The 5,438-nt window shown below is 44.1% G+C and overlaps 1 protein-coding gene across 1 annotated transcript in view; it reads right to left on the bottom strand.

Moving 5' to 3' along the window:
- ARHGEF37 (Rho guanine nucleotide exchange factor 37) overlaps nucleotides 1-4,894 on the bottom strand; it is a 59,885-nt gene extending 54,991 nt beyond the window's left edge. The window contains exon 1 of the mRNA XM_037739565.1: nucleotides 4,758-4,894. The gene's annotated coding sequence lies outside the window, so the exon portion shown is untranslated. The remainder of the gene's footprint in view (nucleotides 1-4,757) is intronic.
- Nucleotides 4,895-5,438: the final 544 nt, after the last annotated feature.

Genomic DNA, 5,438 nt, shown 5'->3' on the forward strand with positions numbered 1-5,438 from the left:
AAAAAAAAAAAAAAAAAAAAAAAAAAAGTAAGAGAGAGGTACACTATTTGGTGGCAGTGCTTTCCTCTTCTTAGTTCTAAAGATTGACAATGAGAAGCATGGTGAAGGTTAGAAGCCCAGAGCCTGGAGCCAGAACAACCTGATTTCAAATGTTGATTCTGTAATCCATTAGCTGGCTTTCCTAGGATATTTATGTAACCTTTCTCACAAGGTTGTTATAAGATTTCTTAAGATAATCCAAGTAAAATATTAATAGGGTTCCTGGTACATGGTAAACTCTCAATAAGAGTAGCCATGGTTTTCTGTTTCTATTATTGTTAAATTGGAAAGGGTAGCATTACCATTGATCAGATGTATGAAGTTGCCTAAAGACACGTGGCTGATCTAGATGCATCATATTATAGCAGGTGCCATGAACAGCTGATCTGATAATAAGAACTAGATACCAGAGCCTTACTGAGAATAAGGCTAATACCATAGAAATAGAACTAAGAGGCTGAAAGAGAGACTGAAATGATGGCATGATTCATTTCAACCATGATAGAGACTGATTCCCTTTCTTACATGAGCAAATACATTTTTTTCTTTTTTTATTTTTTATTTTTTTCTTCGATATTTTCAGCTGAATGCAAATACATTTTTATTCCTCACCCCCCTTTTGCCTAAGCCACTCTGAGCTAGGTTTCTGCCACTTGATTAAAACGAATGGTTTGTTATCCCTTAGGAAGGGAATCAGAGATCGCTTGGAGTCAGCAGAGGTTAATTTAATAAAAATCGCTCAAGCCAGGCGCAGTGGCTAACACCTGTAATCCTAGCACTTTGGGAGGCCGAGGCGGGCAGATCACGAGGTCAGGAGTTTGAGACCATCCTGGCCAATATAGTGAAACTACATCTCTACTAAAAATACAAAAATTAAGCAGGCGTGGTGGTGCGTGCCTGTAATGCCAGCTACTCAGGAGGCTGAGGTAGGAGAATCTCTTGAACCGGGGAGGCAGAGGTTTCAGTGAGCCAAGATCATGCCATTGCACTCCAGCCTGGACGACAGAGAGAGACTCTGTCTCAAAATAAATAAATAAATAAAAATAATGGTCATGCCAGACTTTTCTCATTCTTTTACTGACAGTCAACTAGATCAGTAGATCAAAGGAATACTGTAGTCCAGTGTATCTAGACCAAGAGGTGTTGCCAGTCTCTTGTGACATGCTTACACATGGAATAAGAGGCAGTGATGGAGGCTGGCATAGAGAGCAGTGATAGGACATGAATAAGGACTACAAACCGATAAAACCACTAACTGCAAAGAGTGTTGATCAGTGTCCACCTTTGGGCTCTGTTTTGTTTTATTAAAGATATCCATTAATTTGTGCTTTCCATCTCAAAAACCTTCTGGGTCTAAACCTCCACCATCTTTTTCCTGGACTGGTACAACAGCTTCCTGACTGGATACACAGCATCAGAGCGGAGCGGTCTTTCAAAAACATAAAATTGGGCTGGGCTTGGTAGACCACATCTGTAATCCCAGCAATTTGGAAGGCCGAGGCAGACGAATCACCTGAGGTCAGGAGTTTTGAGACCAGCCTAGTCAACATGACAGAACCCCATTTCTACTAAAAATAAAAATAAAATAGCCAGGCATGTTGGTGCACGACTGTAGTCCCAGTTTGGGAGGCTGAGGCAGGAGAATCGCTTGAGCCTGGGAGGCGGAAGTTGCAGTGAGCTGAGGCTCCATCTCAAAAGAAAAAAGAAAAATAGAAACATATGAAGAGTTCATAGCCAAATCACAAAAAACATTCTAATATTTCAGAAACTACTGTGAAACAAAATAGAGCCACAGAGCCAAGAAAGGAAGGAATTTTCCAAGTCACTGTGCTTACAGAAAAGGACTTCTCTGGGTTGAGAAATAAATGATTAGAAAGGAAGTGGAAAGAGAGCAACGGACATCCCCTCACCCTATACACATACAAACATACACATTCTGTCTCTCTTTTCTGGAGGAAAAAATCCCTTTTATAAATACATGAAAAGGAATGTAACCCACCAGACAGGTGGTATGTGCCTTAACCCAAATCACATAGCAGCTATTTGCCCTTAGCCATATTTCCCCAGCTCTATTTGGAAGGAGACAACACAGTATTTTTTGGTTTGTTTATTTGTTTGTTGTTTTTTTGTTTTTGAGACAGAATCTTGCTCTGTCGCCCAGACTGGAGTGTGGTGGCACGATCTCGGCTCATTGCAACCTTTGCCTCCCAGGTTCAAGCAATTCTCCTGCCTCAGCCTCCTGAGTAGCTGGGACTACAGGTGCGCACCACCACGCCTGGCTAACTTTTGTATTTTTAGTAGAGATGGGGTTTCACCATGTTGGCCAGGCTGGTCTTGAACTCCTGACCTCATGATCCGCCTGCCTCAGCCTCCCGAAGTGGCTGATATTATAGGTGTGAGCCACCAAGCCTGGCCCTACACAGTATTTTATTTAAAAGCAGTTATTTGTATAGATGAGTGGGCCTGCCCAGGCTCTGTCCTCACAAGTTTGGATCCATAGATTTAAAGTTCTTAAGCTTTCCAGAATTAGGGAATTAAGAAAATAATAACAATAATTAGAATTATAAAATCCACTGGGCACAGTGGCTCATGCCTGTAACCCCAGCACATTGGCAGGCTGAGGTGGGAGGATCACTGGCATCCAGGAGTTCATGAGCAGCCTGGGCAACATAGCAAGACCCTGTCTCTACAAAAAGTAAAAAAAATAGCCAGGTGTGGTGGCATATGCCTGTAGTCCCAGCTACTCAGAAGGCTGAGGCAGGAGGATTGCTTGAAGCTGGGTGGTTGATTTCACCACTGCACTTAGCCTGGGCAGCAGAGCAACGAGACCCTGTCTCTAAATAAACAAACAAATAAATAAATTCTTAAGCCTGTCAATAAACAAGCAATCAGCTTTGGACAGTCAAGCTCTACAAATGCCATTTTGCTTCTGTTATAGCACATGAAAACACACTCCCTACTTCATTAGTTAAATAAAAAGCCATTTATTTGATCTAGGGCAGAATCAGCCAAGTCACTGTTTACCACAGTAATCTGCTGATCCAAGAGGGATGTAAGCCAATGGCCAGCAACTCCTGTTCCCTGGCAGAAATTCAGCTGAAGCTCTATTGCTGGGCAAGAGTGGGTGCTGCCCAGGTCCCAGTTTATGTCCTCTCTCCTCTCATTTAAAAACAAACTCTATAGGTGCTGACTCTGTTTGAGAGAGGCAAGTGAAAGCCAATAAACAGTCCTTGTTACAGTATCTGGTAGTTTCTACTTTCAGCTTTTGACTTGGAGTCAATTATTGAGGGTAGTGCCTTGCTGCACCCTTATTTAGGATACCATCACAAAGGTATGTGGTGTGGTTTGTAAATCATAATAGGGCTGACTTTACTTTTTCATGTTTATAATTTTTTAAATTGTGTTTTATTTCAGATACAGCCCAATTTCTTCCAAGTCATCACTCTTTCCCAACTAGCACAGCTTTGATTCACTGGGTTTTGTGTGTCATCTTTTTTTTTTAATTAATGCATAATAGATGTACATAGTTTCAGGGTACATGTGATAATTTAATATATTTATAAAGATCAAATCCGTGTACCTGGGATAGCTATCGCTTTAAATATTTGTCTTTTCTTTATGCTAGAACCATTCAAATTATTCTCTTCTAGCTATTTTGAAATATACAATAGATTATTATAAACTACAGTCACCCTATAATCATCAGCACTTTTATTGAGCATCTATCATGTCAGGCACTGGCCTTTATGCTCATTCTTAAGTCTGACAAAATCCTGGAGGATGAAACAGACACTCTTATCTCCAGTCTACACATAAAACTGGGCCTTGAAGAGGTTAAACTATGCTTCCTGGATCACACAGCTAGCTGTCTGGACGCACAGCAGGTACTCCTCCACCAGCTGCCTCCCTTCAAAAAACCAAAGAAAGTGCTCTGAAACCATGCTTGCTGCCTGAGTGCGGGCCTGCAGGCACTTCTTACAGCAGGAATTCGTGTCAAATCTCAAACTGCGCACAAGGCTTTGTGTGAACCCTTCTACAGGCAGTGGACACAGATCTTTAAGGGGTTAGGGATCCCTAGCAGTTTAAGAACCAGTGCCTTTACAGAAACAGGAAAAAAAAAAAAAAAAAAAAAAAAGAACCAGTGCCTTGGCAGGCTGTCTGCTTCCCCACTCCCCGCTGTAAGTTTCCGGCGTTCAGGAGCCCGCTGTTCTGACTTCTAGTCCCAGCTTTGGCACCACTTTTCTAAGGGCCCTTAGCCAAGTCACCTCACCTATGGATCACGGATTTCTGTTCTCTTTTTTCCCGGCCTTGACTGTCTATTCATAGTTATATTTTTCTTGGCAAAGATTCTTTACCATTGTTTGTATTTTTCCATTGTTATAATGTATGGATGCTTACTAAAAGCTGTCTCAAATCCTACATGGAAGAAGGCAGAAACAGGAATAGAGAATAATAATTTTTTTCCAAGCCAGCTTAACTCCCGGCATCAGTTTCCCACCTGTAAAACGACTAGGTCAGGCCACATGGATCAGGTAGCTTACATTCCCATAAGGCTCAAGACACAAAGCTAGCTACCAAGCAAGTTGGGACCCGAGAGGTGGCCGCATCCTGCCTTTCGCTGCTCCACCTACCTTTTCTGATCCTCCCAGCAGCTGTTTTCTGCACCCCTCCCGGGCCCCATCCTGCCTGACCAGGCCCCAATCGCCAGGCGGACTCACCCGCGTGCGCAAGGTGCCTGCGGGCGCTCAAGCACCGAGCCGGTAGCCACGCTCCCCGCACCCGCGCCGCTCGCAGCGGCTGTGCCCACCGGGGGCACGGGCGGGCACGGCTGTGCCCACGCTGCTGTTTGCGTGCGTGCGTGCGCCGCGAAGGGGTGGCTGGTCTCCAGCCTTTGTTAATTGTCTCTGGAGCCAGGTTGTTTTCTGTTCGCCGCTCCCGGAGTCAGCCCCGGCCCGCTTGGAACCTTGCCCTCGCTGGCAGCCAACCCGAAGCATTGCGGGCGGGGTTTAGCGAAATGCTGGGCCTCGATTTAATTCTGAGTGTTGGCTGCCGAGCAGCCCTTGGTTTTTGTTCCAGCTCTGCTGGGAGCCCTGCGCAACCTTAGCCAAATCGGCCAGTCTCTTCCATGACTTAACGGCGTTGGTCCATTCTTTCACTCCACTGGGAGCAAGACACTCTTCTGGGCACTGAGAACTCAACAGTTAACACAATAGACAAGGTCCTGGCCTTCTTGAGCTCCTGTCCTAGACATTAAATCCACCAGTAAAAGTGATAATTGCTATGAAATGCATGGAAAGTTTCCTATCAGGGCAACCAAACCTTGTTTGTAGCTCCTGAAATGGACTAGATTAGCTTTTCTCATCTGCCAGTTCCTTTATTCTTATTTTCATTTTTAGGGC

Source organism: Cebus imitator, unplaced genomic scaffold (assembly GCF_001604975.1).
Source record: "Cebus imitator isolate Cc_AM_T3 unplaced genomic scaffold, Cebus_imitator-1.0 Scaffold71, whole genome shotgun sequence".
Lineage (NCBI taxonomy): Eukaryota > Metazoa > Chordata > Mammalia > Primates > Cebidae > Cebus > Cebus imitator.